This window comes from Dreissena polymorpha, chromosome 3 (genome assembly GCF_020536995.1).
Source record: "Dreissena polymorpha isolate Duluth1 chromosome 3, UMN_Dpol_1.0, whole genome shotgun sequence".
Classification (NCBI taxonomy): Eukaryota; Metazoa; Mollusca; class Bivalvia; order Myida; family Dreissenidae; genus Dreissena; species Dreissena polymorpha.
The window spans coordinates 13,293,505-13,310,360 of record NC_068357.1 but is presented as its reverse complement, the minus strand read 5'-3'; the positions used below and the strand labels follow the sequence as shown (position 1 = coordinate 13,310,360).

General features: G+C 35.2%; 1 protein-coding gene and 1 long non-coding RNA gene across 2 annotated transcripts in view; one reads left to right on the top strand and one right to left on the bottom strand.

Moving 5' to 3' along the window:
* The window catches only part of LOC127871404 (acetylcholine receptor subunit delta-like), a 313,711-nt gene that overhangs the window by 206,636 nt on the left and 90,219 nt on the right, over positions 1 to 16,856 (bottom strand). The gene's annotated exons all lie outside the window — the stretch shown is intronic.
* LOC127873035 (uncharacterized) lies at positions 127 to 14,899 on the top strand. The gene is made up of 4 exons (XR_008045907.1): positions 127 to 278; positions 11,333 to 11,414; positions 14,117 to 14,211; positions 14,787 to 14,899. It is a non-coding gene; the product is annotated as an uncharacterized LOC127873035 (long non-coding RNA).

The following is a 16,856-nucleotide window of genomic DNA, read 5'->3' as shown; positions in this document are numbered from 1 at the left end:
TGTTTTCCCGCCTGTATGGCCATTCGCAATAGTTTGGTACCCCGCTTCATGTGATATATGCAAATGATGGTCATCGTCTTGTTTGTAGTTGTCCAGTGTGTAATATATGCATGACGTCAGAGGTCGCGACCTTAACTTCAGTGCGAGGACACTCTAGTCAAAATGGCGGAGACTGAAAACGTGTCGTTAAAACAACTGTTTTCATGGATTACAATGTGGGTGTTGCAGAAAATAAATATGCTCCATTAACTAGTGGAATATGGGTATCTTTCAACAAGGTATGATATGCAACGCTTTGTTTTTTGTTTGTTGCTAATTTTAATGCAAAACATTAACAACGCAAATCAACACACGTCGAGGATATTTATTCAATTTTAGTGATATCAAAAAAGTCGCAAAAATTCGTCGTAGTGAGCCAGTTTAAAGCGATTGTTGTGAATATACTGTAAGTTTTCTTTTTACATTTATTATTTTTAAGCTATATTTTTGATACACGATGTTTAATGTCATGTTTTTGTTTGCATTCGAAAAATTGTTAATGGTGAAATAATCTGTTTTATACTAAACATGGATTGCTCAAAGTTGCTTATATTCGTCATTGTTGGTGAAAGTAGAACCCCTAACATTTTTTCGTGTGAAAATACCGGGAACAATCTGTACTCCACCAACTGATTTACATCATCATCTCAACATGTGATCTCGTTTGTTCAGTGACTCATTATGCCTATTTTCTGAACTTTGTTACAATATTTTCAAATGTTTCATAAGAACAATACATAAACCGCCACACAACGCTATACAGTGTTCTAGCAGCAGGTGGCTCGAATAATTATCACGCGCTTTCGTTTTAAAAACAGGTTCGTATCTGAATTTCGCATGTAATTTATAATTCAATGACATGTGATGAAAGATTTTAGACAGTCGTTTGACCCTTTTCATATAAAATACAACGTAGAGACCATACATTTTCGGTTAAAAAAGGTACATACTTTTTTTTACTCATGACTGGTAGCTAATGAAATCAGGTTTTGCATTCTTTTTTGGACAGAACCAATAACCTTATGCTAACAAATAAAATCTGCAAAGTTCTGACCTCGTGTATGCACCAAATTTCAATTGTTTGACAATATCTAATAGCAAATGAATAACAAAATCATGCGTGGCACGCATGAGGAGCTGGCGCCACGCATGAGAGAATGTAATACAAAATTGATCTGGCTTTAGGCCACAACAAATTGATTAAATGTTAGTCAGATTTGCTGCACCTATAAATTTTAAAACGAAATAAAAATATTTTTATTTTGCGCCCTTTAAGCAGCAACAATTTTGCATTGCACCTATTCATTTAATGATTTAGTTTAATGTAGCCTATATCTAATTTAGGTGGCAGGGGATATGTCAGTGAAAGGGGGTGAACATTACATATCTTTAGGGTAGGGATAACTTATGGTCTTTAAAAATCAACTAGGAATTTATAAGATTTATTTCTTGTGTTAGGTTAAACATTTTGGAAAAAAAACATTGAAACTAGTTGACAGCTCCCTAGCAAGTACATTTTGAATATCACTTTTGGCGGAAGTCAATATTTCTCGCTGAAGAAACATATCACAGATTTGAAGGTAAATTGTGAGCAATCTAAACGTATGGGAGACACTTTTCTAGGTAAATAAACACAGCACAGGGATGAAATAAATGAGTAATGTAGTCAAAACTAGGATTGCATTCTGTTTGAATGTTCTGTGCCAAATGGGTCAAATTTCTCAATTTTTATTAAAAATTAGGTTGGTGGGGGGAAACATCAAGGACCATAGTTTCACAAGTGAAGAAGCCAGCCTTTTCTTTGGGTGTATTTTCAATGTATGTTGCCTATGTTATGACACTGACACAAAAAGACTTTCCTGTGTCACTTTCGGTTTTGATGAAATGGATATGAGTGTTTGCGGCCTCTCAGAACTCGAAATTTGGTAAAAAAATATATCCCCTGCCCCCTTACAAAATAGACTGTTATAACGCTATGCGTTACTAGATTGGTTTATTGTAAAAAAATGGCGGCGTTGGTCTGTCTTATCGCGTCGGCCAAAGACACAAATGGAAATGTTAATTTTGCCCCATGACAATGAGTCATTGCATCGCAGATGATTTAAGTAACTTATTTACATTACAGCCAACGCGGAACAAACATAATCCTTGGTCACACCACAGCCAGAATCATTAGTACTCGGCGGCCTTGTCATGTTTTCACGCGGCGTATCGCCCAGGCACTCAACATCAATCCGTGCAATAACGCTGAGTCTGAATTTACCTCGCGTACTTTCGCGGCATAAATCCTCTGCAAACGTACGCGGATAGAGTTCAAAGATATACACCTACATGTGCATTTGTGTAGCGTCGAAACCTAGATTTACGCTACTTTCATGTTATTATTTTCATGTTTTAATAAGCGGATATGATGTTTATATGATGCTTTATAGACAAGTTTTATAATAGCATATCCTAAAATATATTCAACAAATAATGCGCTTTAACAAATTATTGTTGAATTAATTAAGCATAACTGTAATGTTTCGTTCGATCCTTAGATTAGCATTATTCAATTTGCAATCCGAAACATGCTTCCGAGTTTTAATGCTAACTCGACATTAACAATTAAATTCTAGTGTCAAATAAACAGTGCTTATCCTTTATCTAAAAAGAAAGTGCTCGAAAATTATGCAGACATGTAGAATGTTGCATGAAAAGTGTGGGTTTATTTTGTGTTGTATAAATACATGAGCATCACTTCAGAATGTTGACGCGTGGTCATTGGGGAAAAAAACGCCCTGATTGGACGTTATTTCATCACATCTTTAATAGAAACAAATGCCAATATTCATTTCATACTTAATAAAAAAGGCAAATATTTGTATTTCTTGAAATTCTGGAGCACTTTTCTTGTAAATATTTACCAGAATTTGCTTTAATACTGGAATATACGGGATAATTGGGTAATGAGTAGCGACAGGAAACATAGTAAGTATGCAGTAATAGATTACCTTAAATTAATTATGATTTTTAATATTATAAAATTTTTATTATAATTGCTCTTTTAAAATTTAGTGACTAACTAATCTTTTAAAGATTTTTTTTTATGATGCCAGAGCTCCAGATAAGGGTCGTATTTTCGTAATTACGAACAAGTCAGTTACGTATTTATTTTAAAATCTTGTCGTACCATTAAGAATTACAAAATCACGTTACGAATATTATTTTTACATCGGTTCGTATCGAATTTTATTGAGTTATTTTCGCGTATTAAAGATCTGTGCGGTGCTTATATAGAATGGTTATCGGGTTTGTTTTAAAAAGCGCATTTTTCCAATAAAAGCGGCGTATACTATCTGTCAAAAAACAATGGCGGTGCCCAGAGAGCGTCCTAAAAAACTTCAAAGCGTCCAAAAACACGCTTTTAACATATTGTACGCAAAGTGAGCAGAAGTTAAATGTTTAGAAAGACATTATAGAAAAGATCTTATACGCTGTTGTATGTTCAGTTGCCGATACAGTCGGAAAAGCTAAACACAAACGCGACACGATGGGTCCAAACTTAAACACACACAAAAACATTGAACGAGTGGAAGGGACAAGTCCCGTGGCTAATGATAATCGTTGAAAAGATTGAAGGGGAGACCCGTTTTAAATGTGAAATATGTAAAAATTTATCTAAGGCATGCAATCTAAGCACAGTTTGGGCATATGAAGGTATTGGAAAAAAAAATTGTATAATACTGAAAAGACACTGTTGAACTCGTATAAATAAAGTTGCTAGTATGTTTATTTTGATTTTTTTTGCATGAACATAACCATTATTATTTATTTGAGGTCATTTAGAAAAAATAAGAATAATTATCCAAAACTTAGTAGTAACGTTTAGAATAAAATTTCAGAGTTAAGAATTCTTTTTGAAAATCTGGTAGTAATTTAAGAATTTCACAAAACCTTATCTGGAGCTCTGGATGCGCATCGACTCGGCGTCATATAGCGGCTTGCCTTGGCGGACAGATGCGAAGCATCGCGTCGAAATGCAACGTGCCGCCGCAGGATGTGAAATGTCACCGGTCATATGCATATGTTTGGTAAAAATCTGCAATAAACTTGTTGGTATTGATTACGTTAAAAAAGCCAAGATAACATGCAACTGAGTGTCGCCGTTGAAGTCGACAAAAAAGAATGCGTCTTATATAAATTGTCAACGCCTCCTATCTACTAGTTCAAACTGTTGATGGCTAAGTTCAAGGTGTACAATTATGCCCCAAAATCATGAACTTAACATAAGTGCAAAAGTGAAGAAACTTTCCGGACCTCAACAACTTTACTTGGATTTGATTGACTTTTTTTATATGAAATACAAAACGTTTACTACCCATTTCTTATTTTTCTTTCATTACCAAGTTACGTTGTTTTTCTTTACTTTACAAAACTTAAACTTCTCATTAAATTTCTAATTTTAACAGTGCTAAACTAACAAAAGTAATGCATCGAGTATTGTATAATACCATAACCTACTATGTTTAGAACTAATACAAATGCAAGATATTTCCTATTAGTGTTGTTTTTTCTAAAATTACAGCCTCTTACAGGGTGGCAAAAAGTATTTAAAAAAATCCCCAAAATTTCCAATATAATAAGCCAAATTTAAAAAAAAATTCAATTGGTCAAACAGAAGTTTAATTCCCTAGCAGTTTTATAATAGGAATTTTAGAAAGCAGCTAAATATATGCACTTATTAACAATTGGTATACTGATAACTGTTATTTATAATCGTTATAATAATGTTTTAATTTTCCCTATGGTTTATCGCACTTTTTCCCGAATCAAAAAGGTACAGGCTGTAAAATATAATGTGAAGAAAAATCACTGCGTATGCTTAATGTTAAATTTTAATGTATTATTAATTGTTTCATGTTATTTACACTGTAACCATCATTGAAGAAAAGCTGAGTTTCTTACATGTATAAAACTTTAATAATGAAAACTAATTTAAGTAGTCACTACCTGGTGTGAGTAAGCAGAACAGCTATTTTAGATTTTTAACCAGGGTTTCGAAGAAAACTGGTTATTAGATTGGCGAATGTCGGCGGGCTAGCGTGCGTAATAAGCTTGTCCTGGCCATAACTATGTTGTTCATTGTGAGATTTTAAAATCATATGGCACATTTGTTCACCATCAGTGGACGGTGTGTCACGCCAAAGAACCACGTCAATATCTCCAAGGTCAAGGTCACACTTTGAGTTCAAAGGTCAAAAATGGTCATAAATGAGCTTGTCCGGGCCATAACTATGTCGTTCATGGTGATATTTTAAAATCAATTGGCACATTTGTTCATCATTGGAGGCCGAGGGTATGTCGTGCGAAAGAATTGCGTTGATATCTCTAAAGTCAAGGTCACACTTTGAGTTGAAAACCTGGTTTTGTGACAATTTTGTCCCTTGTTTTATTTATTTTTACAAACTAATATATTGGATAGGAGCTAAAACTCAGTTATTATCAGTAAATGATCTTGCATTGGTATTTTGCAGATATTGTGCATATATTTTTTATGCCCCCAGGATCGAAAGATCGGGGGCATATTGTTTTGGGTCTGTCTGTCTGTCAGTCTTCTGTCTGTCATTCATTGTGTATGTCACCAACTTAAACGTTGGTTAAACTTTTGCAATAACTTTTTATGCCCCCCTTCAAAGAAGAGGGGGTATATTGCTTTGCAAGTGTCGGTCTGTCTGTCCGTCCGTATGTCCGTCCACCAGATGGTTTCCGGATGATAACTCAAGAACGCTTAGGCCTAGGATCATGAAACTTCATAGGTACATTGATCATGACTTGCAAATGACCCCTATTGATGTTCAGGTCAAAGGTCAAGGTCACGGTGACCCGAAGTAGTAAAATCGGTTCCGGATGATAACTCAAGAACGCTTATGCCTAGGATCATGAAACTTCATAGGTACATTGATTATGACTCGCAGATGACCCCTATCGATTTTGAGGTCACTAGATCAAAGGTCAAGGTCATGGTGACCCGAAATAGTAAAATGGTTTCCGGATGATAACTTAAGAACGCTTACGCCTATGATCATGAAACTTTATAGGTACATTGATCATGACTCGCAGATGACCCCTATTGATTTTTCAGATCACTAGGTCAATGTTCAAGGTCACGGTGACCAGAAATAGTAAAATGGTTTCCCGATGATAACTCAAGAACGCGTAGGCATAGGATCATGAAACTTCATAGGTACATTGATCATGACTGGCGGATGACCCCTATTGATTTTCAGGTAACTAGGTCAAAGGTCAAGATCACGGTGATCCGAAATAGTAAAATGGTTTCCGGCTGATAACTCAAGAATGCTTATGGCTAGGATCATGAAACTTCATAGGTGCATTGATCATGACTCGCAGATGACCCCGATTGATTTTCAGGTCACTAGGTCAAAGGTCAAGGTCACAGTGACAAAAACATATTTACAAAATGGCTGTCACTACAACTGAGAGCCCATATGGGGGGCATGCATGTTTTACAAACAGCCCTTGTTAACATATTGTTGTTAACTAGTAAAATGGTTAATTTATGTATACTTTGATCATTCAATTTTCAAAGTTTATGGGTCATAATGGGATATTGCAAATAGAAAAGTTTACCAAACTTTGACAGTTAATCGACAGTTACCATGAAAACGCAACCTATAGTGCTTTCTATTGTAGCAATGACTAAAATACTATTGTATTGGATCTAAAATTATACTTATATTTAACATATTTGACCGTTAAATACATATGTTTGTTTTATAACAGTAATAGACGTTACCAAGAACAAGTGTCAGAATGAAAAAAAGATGTCATTACACATACTTCTTTGCCTTCTTACAATTCAAATTTAGCGCTTGCATGGGCTAACATGGTAATTTCTTTTCTTCTATCCATTAATCGTTAGTTTTTATTTAAACCACCATTATACTTTGTGCATGTGTACCATTCTGATCAGAAAAACATCATAAAAATCGAATGACTGGTCATAACGATTGCTTGTATTGCTTTTTAATTCTCCAATAGACCCTTTTCACATTCCTGATTTCGAGCTCTGCAAGAGTTGCATCTCTTGATAAATCAAATCGTGAACGTCAGGCTGACGATGTGGGAGCTGTGCTAATCTTTATAGGCATAATAATGTTAAGAGAATACATTTGGAAAAAAAAGAAATGTTGTTCAATTTGTTGTATTAACATGTAATCAGTTGGAGATACTTAATTGTGTTGATTTGTTTCCTATTTTTATTTTATAAAACGTGTATTATACAAAGAACACTGTTTTATGGGAATGGACATCATTAAGGGAATTTTCTCGAACAAAACTGTTCATTTTGTTTTCTGAATATCATTTGGTAATAATCTGTCTATACTGTAAGTGTGATGAGCACTTTTCCATTACTTTTTCTTTCACAGTGAATTATTTTTTTCATTTTAAGTGCATTTTTAAACTGCGTTAATGCATGCATAGACACGGTTTCATGTTTTTTAGGATTTAGAAAAATCTTTTTAAGCATCCACTTTTGTAGAAAAATGTGTTGAAATGATACATTTATATAATTTTATGCAAGTGTCTATTTTACTGAAAATTTGTCAAAATGAATAAATACAACAGGTAAAATTGCATATAAGGAATTGCTGATTTTTTCCCCCAGGATTGATTGCTTATTCCAACTTCACATATTAGTGTTTTAAAATGTCTTTAACAATGGCAATATATACTCTTTTGATAATGTAACCGTGATATACATGATGATTGTTATGCCCCGGGATAGAAAGATCGGGGGTAAATTGTTTCTGGCCTGTCTGTCTGGCATACATTCATTAATTCATTCATTGTATGCGTGTGTCCCAAAACTTAACCTTGGTTAAAGTTTAATAACTTTTGCATTATTAAAGATAGCAACTTCATATTTGGCATGCATGTGTATCTTACAGAGCTGCACAATTTGAGTGGTGAAAAGTCAAGTTCATCCTTCAAGGTCAAAGGTTAAATATAATTGTATTTTTCTTTCCTAAAACTTTAACCATCGTTAAAGTTTGGTCATAACTTTTTGAATATTGAAGATAGCAACTTGATATTTGGCATGCATGTGTATCTCATGGAGCTGCACATTTTGAGTGGTGAAAGGTCAAGGTCATCCTTCAGGGTCAAAGGTCAAATATATGACTTCAAAGCGCTGCAATAGGGGGGCATTTTGTTTTTGACAAACACATCTCTTGTTTAAAGTGAAAAATGACATTTAGAATCATATTGGTAGTGTGTGTGATACAAAGGGAATTCCCAGGCATTTCCATCAGTTAATGAGTAGTTTGCGGATTTATAAGACACGGTTTGTGAGCAATACTTCAACTGTCAGTGAGACTAAAAAAAAACTTATCTGAATTAAATTGTTTCTCATTAGCGTCACTTAATTTTGTATATAGATAAGTAATTTTGTGTTTATTTATAGATAATAAACTTAAAATTACTGCTACTTCATGGGTGTATGCATGTAGATAGCAATGAGGAGAAGTGCCATTCACAAGAACCATAATCCTACACTATCTTAACCCTTTGCATGCTGGGAAATTTGTCGTCTGCTAAAATGTCGTCTGCTGAATTTCTAAAATTAGCATTTTCTTTGATTTAAAAAAAAAATACTATCAGAATAGCAAACAGTTTGAATCCTGATGAGACGCCACGTTTTATGGCGTCTCATCTGGATCCAAACTGTTTGCAAAGTCCTTCAAAATTCGGTTCCCGCACTGAAAGGGTTAAATAAGAGATATTGCCCTTTGTTGTTTTTGTATGATGTAACTTTTCAGGGCTTTATCTCAAATCCTATACAAGATTTCATAAGGAAACTTCATGCGTGTATAAAAAGTGCCATGCATGAATTTGATGAAAATGAAGATATGTCCTGCATTTTTGTCCCCTACCAGTTTCACCGGAGGGGACTTGTGGTTTGCGCTCTGTGTGTCCGTCTGTCTGTATGTCTGAGAGTCTGTCTGTCACACTTTTTTGGATCCTGCGATAACTTTAAAAGTTCTAAATATTTTGTCATGAAACTTGAAACATGGATAGATAGCAATATGGACATTATGCACGTCATTTCATTTTGTTCCTACGTCAAAAATTATGGTTGCTATGGCAACAAATAGACTAGAAATACTGCTGAAAATGGTGGTTTTCTGGATCCTGCGATAACTTTAAAAGTTCTTAATATTTTGTTCATGAAACTTGCAACAACATGGATAGATGGCAAAATGGACATGATGCACGTCATTTCATTTTGTTCCTACGTCAAAAATTGTGGTTGCTATGGCAACCATAAAAAAAATTTAATGGTGGAATTTCTGACAAATTTTGGAGCCGGTAGGGAACCATATTGCTTGACAAATGCCTTGTTTTAGTAAGAGTTTTCTAGAAAAAAACTAACCAATCAAAATGTGGACTTTACACAAAGCTTATTTTATTTTAAAAATGAGGACTTGACATACAATTTATTTACCATTAAAGTTATGACTTGATACACAATTCATTTGATCAAAATAAGACTTTGCTTACAAGTATTTTCAAAATAAGACATTTATCCAAAAAAATCTTAGCAATCAAAATGAGGACTGGCCATGAATGACATTGATGAAAATGAAGACTTGTCCTGCAATTTTTTTTTAAATAAGAATTTTCTCAAAAAACCTTATCAATCAAAATGAGGACTTTGCACAAAGCTTATTTTATTATAAAAGTTAGGACTTGACATACGCTTGAATTACCATAAAAGTGAGGACTTGATACACAATTTGTTTGATCAAAATAAGACTTTCCTACAATTAGTTTTTTTTTCAAAATAAGAACTTTCGCCCAAAAAATCTGTAAATCAAAATGAGGCCTCTACACAAAATTGATTTTATTATAAAAGTGAGGACTTGACATCCATTTGATTTATCATAAAAGTGAGGACTTGATGCACACTTTATTTGATCAAAACGATGACTTTCCCTACAATGAGTTTTTTCAAAATAAGAACTTTTTCGAAAATAACATCTTAGCAATCAAAATGAGGACTTTGCACAAAACTTATTTTATTATTAAAGTGAGGACTTGACATACAATTGATTTATCAAAAAAGTGAGGACTTGATACAAAATATATTTTATCAAAACGATGATTTGCCCTACAATTAGGTTTTAATGCCCCCGGATAGAATGATCGGGGGTATATTGTTTTTGGCCTGTCTCTCGTTGTATGTGTGTGTCTGTGTCTGTCCCAAAACTTAAACCTTGGTCATATATATATAGTAACTTTGAATATTTTGTTAAATTTTGTGTTTAGATCCTTTTTGATTATAAAGTATCATGGCTATTGCTTTCAAAGTTCAAATAATTTCTTACTATCATGATGGTACTGTACCTGGCAAGTTGAATTTGACCTTGACCTTTAAATGACCTTGACTCTCAAGGTCAAATTAATACATTTTGCTTAAATTGCCATAACTTCTTTATTTATTTTCACATTTGATTCATACTTTGACAAAACAACACTTACCTGATATACCACAATGGACTCGACCCAAACCATCCCACACACCCCAACCCATAATCCCCCCCAATTTTTTTTTTCTTTCTTATTTTTAAAAGATTATCTATTAAATGACCACACACCCACATTATACCCCCTCTCATGATGGCTTACTTTATACTGTCAAGCACTCGAATAGTCGAGCGCGCCGTTCCTAGACAGCTCTTTTTTTTAAATGCTCATTACTTCTATGTGGCTTCAGATGTAACCTCCATATTTGGTATGCATGTGTATATTGACAAGGCCTTTCCATATGCACACAAATTTTGACCCCTTTGACATTGACCTTGAACTTAGGGTCCGGGTTTAGGTTTGTAAAATATGCGTTTAGGTTTTGAAAATGCTCATAACTTCTATGTCGCTTCAGATGTAACCTTCATATTTGATATGCATGTGTATATGGACAAGGCCTTTCCATACGCACACAAATTTTGACTCTTTGACCTTGACCTTTAACTTAGGGTCCACATTTAAGTTTCGAAATCTGTGTTTATGTTTCAAAAAATGCTCATAACTTCTATGTCTCTTCAGATGTAACCTTCATATTTGGTACGCATGTGTTTATGGACAAAGCCTTTCATTACGTACACAAATTTTGACCCCTTATACCTTGACCTTGAACTTAGGGTCAGCGTTAAGGTTTCGAAATATGTGTTTATTTGCTTATTGTGTTGTGTAAAATGACTGATGAAAGCTGTTTTGTGCTTTGCAGATGATGCTGAGGTGTAGTTAAGTCATTAGGGAAAGAACTTGACAAAACCAGTTCCTGTATCATTTCCTGGCTTATGATGAAGGTGTGTATTTGAAATTTTTTGTGTTGATGTTAATTATGTGTGTAGAAAATAAGAAAATACCATAATTCATCATTTGTTCGGAACATGTATTCAACCCACCATACAGAATGGACTCACCCGCGTCAGTTTTAATAATATCCAATATATAATTATAACATCCCTATCCACAATATTTTGAGAAATACTTCCACAATATGTCAGAATGTATTTCCAATGCTGAATACAGTGTACCCAACCCTGTTTTATTCCATGTTTGCTCCGTTCAAAGACGCGCGAAAGTTATGCTGGCATATGTACTGTCTACAAAGTAAATTTACACGCTTTGCATCAGAGTTGCTAATAATAACCATAGAACTGGTATAACTGACCGTGTGGCAAAGTGACAAATTTGGATGCTGCATCTGCTAATTAATTGCAACATAGGTGTAATAATTTACCATTTGAGACGGCATAGAAAATCGGCGTGTTTGTCGCACGTCCTCGGTAAAGATGGCACATGAAATAATTAAATCCGGATTTGAGCCGTCCAGGGTCGATTTTGAGATGATTGGAAATCCAATTAGTTAGTTTAAGGAGGTATTTTGATGGTAAACGGCTGGCACTGACATGAGAAGTAACTGACGAAACATCTTTTTGTTTTGTTTTAAAACATCTTCGCTACTTCCCCAAAACCGTACCATTCTACGAACGTTGCTATAGTTGTCCGCCAACTATAAATAATCTATTAGCAAAGTAAAGCACTGCAATATCATACTTAAAACAATATGTCAACCGAATTATATATTTATTGCGTATTTGCTAGGTTACTTATTACTGGCTTTCATTTTCTGCAGACAAACAAAACACATATTTTATTTCATTCGCAAACGACGTATCTCTACCCGTTTTCGGATACGGTATGGTTCGTCGACTTTAATTTATTTACAACGGTTTTTATAACATTTTTTATAGAATGACAAATACACATGCGGTGTTACGGATGGTCTGATTGATAACCGTACCCGGGGTACATGTAAGTATACTAAAGAGTACCCGGGGTACATGTAAGTAGTACCCGAGCCGACAATGACCAATCGAGCTTTAATAAAAGTGTTTTAAATATTCATAGACTATTAGTGTATTAAAAATATAATTTCTCAAATAAAATAAAATAAATTTCCTACCTAACTACCCACCTGTAAAATTTAGGGTCGGTAAAGGGCAAACCAACAATATTTTTATTGTGGCCTAATTTTTGCTTAAGTTTTGCAATAATTTTTGCAATATTGAAGATAGCAACTTGATATTTGGCATGCATGTGTATCTAAAGGAGTTGCATATTTTGAGTGGTGAAAGGTCAAGGTCATTCTTCAAGGTCAAAGGTCAAATATATGGGGGAGACATAGTGTTTAGAAAAGTGCCATGCATGAATTTGATGAAAATGAAGATTTGTCCTGCATTTCTTTTTAATAAGAGTTTTCTCAACAACTTACCAATCAAAATGTGGACTTTACACGAAGCTTTTACATGAATTATAAAAGTGAGGACTTGAAATACAATTGATGTACCATAAAATTGAGGACTTGATACACAATTGATTTGATCAAATAAGACTTTCCATACAATTACTATTTTCAAAATAAGAACTTTACCAAAAAATTTTTAGCAATCAAAATGAGCACTGTCTATGCATGACAGTGAAGAAAATGAAGACTTGTCCTGCAATATAATTTTTTTTAAATAAGAATTTTCTCAAAAACCTTATCAACCAAAATGAGGACTTAATTACACAAAGCTTATCTTATTATCATATTGAGGACTTGACATACAATTGAATTACCATAAAAGTGAGGACTTGATACACAATTTGTTTGATCAAAATAAGACTACTCATTTTATTAGCTCGGCTGTTTTCGGAGATAACCCGAGGTATTGTCATTCCCAGCTCGTCGTGTTGTCCGCCGTCAGCCGTCCGCCATAGGCGTCGTGCTAAAACCTTAACATCTCTAAAATCAAAGTGCTTCCACCTTCAACTTTGAAACTTCATATGTAGATGCACCTTAATGAGTTCTACACGCCACGCCCAATTTTGGGTCACTAGGTCAAAGGTCAAGGTTACTTGACCTCCAGAAAAGCCAAAAAAAATTCTGACAAGCTTTCGCAGCCGAGGGTTGGCACCCATTATGCGGTGCTCTTGTTCTCCTTCTATTAAGCTGATACTGTAAAAAGAACGGTACTCAAGAAAGTATTTGTCACATTGCTACTTACTCATCCTGCACTGTGAGATAAAATGATGTAAATTCATAATGGGCTTGAGCTCATCTGTTTTCCATTGTTGATTATCTGACCCCATGTCATGCTGTTCAGGGTCTGACAGTAAGAAGCTGTTTAACCCTTTACCACTTAGATACGTATTTTCACGTATTTGAAGTCGCTTAAAAAGTTAATTTGAATTTTAGACCTTTCTTAATAGATTCAAGTTTTTAAGGCTTCGACTCCAAACCTTAGATACTGGTTAGCAACAAACAGCATAAAACCTGAACAGATTGCGAGTTGCTTGCAGGCTGTTCTGGTTTTATGCTGTTTGCGGTTTGCACATTTTCACTTTGCTTCTGATGGGGAAAGGCTTCACTAATAATATTAGCCCACAATTTTCTATACAATCCTTATCTGACACATTCTGGTTTCCTGCTTGTCATAGAGATCTGCTTTTGGACTTAAAGTTGCACGAGCTGCACAGAGAGTACGTTTGGCTGCAAGTGGTGCCATGTTGCGGGGACTGCGTGTCAGTGATGCAGCACCAGCCTGCCCGGATCAGGTAATTTAGAGAGACTCTCATGCCAAAATCCGAAATATACTTTAAAGCCTCCCTCTTTAAGATTGGAGCATATGGACCTGGTTTTGTCGGGCTATCTGAATTATAAATTTGTAGAAATTTAGATTGATAGGGTGTGAAACAAGATATTTTGTCTGTCATATTTAATGCAGAACATTACGCCCAGTATGTACTGGTAAGTTGCCAAAAGAAATGTTGATCAAAGTAGATCAAACAAATAATCTTATGGAATGCAAAGCAGTAGAAATTTATATAATCTGACAGGAGCTGCATGAAATCATATTGTATTATAGTTTTGTTAATCACATGGCCACAGCATTGGGATACTTATGGCTTTCAATGACTGAGCAATAAACGGAAAGAAGATTGTGCGTGTAATAAATGAGTGATGGAACGCCTGCATTTTAGGAGTGTAGTTGAATACAATTAAAATAAAGCGAAAAAGGTTATTCACCTTTTAGATGGTTGGCTTACAGAACATAGTTGAAGCTATCAGCAAAGAGCACTCTAGTTAAGCACATGTGACATTCCATTTTACCAGTGAGTGTTTGTTATAGACTACAGCTGCAGTTCAATCCCCTGTCAAGTGTCCACAATTGGAGACTACCTCCTTTGACACTGACGTGGTTGTACATTCCGGCCAGAATAAGAGCATCAGTGTACGAGTGGCAAACATTCAGGTATGTAAAATCTTCATGGATTGAAATAAATATTTGTTTGTTCAAGACTAGTAATCATGCATTTTACTGGTTTATTGCTGATGTTGGCTAATACTTCACAGGAAATTTAAGTAGATATACTGACAGGCATCATATAACTAAATCAATAAAAAAAACCAGAGAAAACATTTCAATACAAACAAAGATATAGCAAAGATTATGTGCAATACCTTGTTTTATGGAACAATGTCTAAAATATGTCGAAACTTTGTTCTTCATCAGAAAGTTTCTTTTAAAAAAGAGCAAAATTTTAAAGTCTCATTTCACACTTTAAGCCACATGTTAGTCTCATTTCACTTGTTTTTGCCACATTTTCAAACCTCATTTGACACGTTGTGCCACATTTTAAAGTCCCATTTCTTAATTTGTGCCTCGTGCAAAAGTTGCATTTCAAATTTGTGCCACATTTTAAAGCCTCATTTCACAGATTGCCACTTTTTGGAGTCTCATTTCACACTTTGAGCCACATTTTACACTCTCATTTCACACTTTGAACCACATTTTCCAGTCTCATTTAACACTTTGATCCACATTTCAAAGTTCAGACTCATTTCACACTTTGAGCAACATTCTTGAGTCTCATTTCAGATTCTTTGCCATATTTTGGTGTGCAATCTCACCTGCTTTCTTGCAGCCAGACCAGATGGACAATGTCCTCTGCCTGTTCACGTACAGCTGGGAAGTGAAGTACTCCACATGGAAAATCACGTCCTCCAACCTCGAGTGTGAGGCTCTCCAGTTTGAGTTCTCTGACGTCACGTTGCCCATAGTAACCGCTCAGTTCACCGTGACGAGTGAGAAGAACAGCGTCCCATTGGATAATCCACAAAATATCACAGGTGAAGTAGCCTTGAGGTTTGATACCTTTTCGAGTTTATAAAACAGAGACATGTGACTGGGTATAACATCATTTAATATCTTAATGACAGCTTATTTGTTTTTGTTTTACTACAATTAAGGGTTATTGTTATTAGTCTGCGATAACCTTGTCTTACGGCCTAGATATGATCAGATGAAATTAATTTAATGCTAATTATGCAAGCCTTTAGGAATAACAACTTTTATTACAGGTTATTTCAATTCTACATCTGGATATTACTCTTCTCTATATGATATGATGGCCTTGAAAAAAGTAACAAAAAAACCTTATCTAAAATGTGGTATTAAACTTTTTATTCCATTTCTAGTCCGCATCTACAAGTGTGGTACCATGGTAACCAACTGCGGTCAGTGCCTTAGTATGGACCCGGAATACGAGTGTGGCTGGTGTGTGGGTGCAAGCCCCACATGCTCCCTGCAGACTCTCTGCCCTGCATCTGACTGGCTCGACCGCTCAGCTGTCTGTCCCAACCATCAGATACTCGGGGTACGTGTGGCCATAATGCAGGTGTGTAAAGTGTCGTCCCATATTAGCCTAAGCACAGGCTAATCGGCAATAACGTTTTTCACTTTTATTGAATTTTGAGTTTAAATGTGTTATTTTCTTAACAAAAATCCAGTTCAGGCAGAAAGTGTAGGTTTGGATTAGTCTAAGCAGACTGTATAGGCTAATCTGGGGCAACATTCCACGCACATGCATTAAGCCCCATTTTTCTAGAGTGCGAGACATTTGGAAATGCTTATTAAACCCCACTCCATTTAAGAATTACAGTACTGAAATAATTTGGGCTGTCTTTCTTCCTGGGAGTTCATTAGGTTAAATTGTTCATTTATTTTTAAATAAGCAGTCCTCGTAGGCTTATCAGGGACAACAGTTTCTGCCTAGACTGGATTTTTGTTGAAAAGAGACAAATTATCATCCCAAATTAGCCTGTGCAGACTGCATAGACTGATCTGGGACGCATGCATTAAGCCAGGTTTTCCCAGAGACGGACTTATAGACTTGTTTTTTATGAGCCTAGGGTAAGT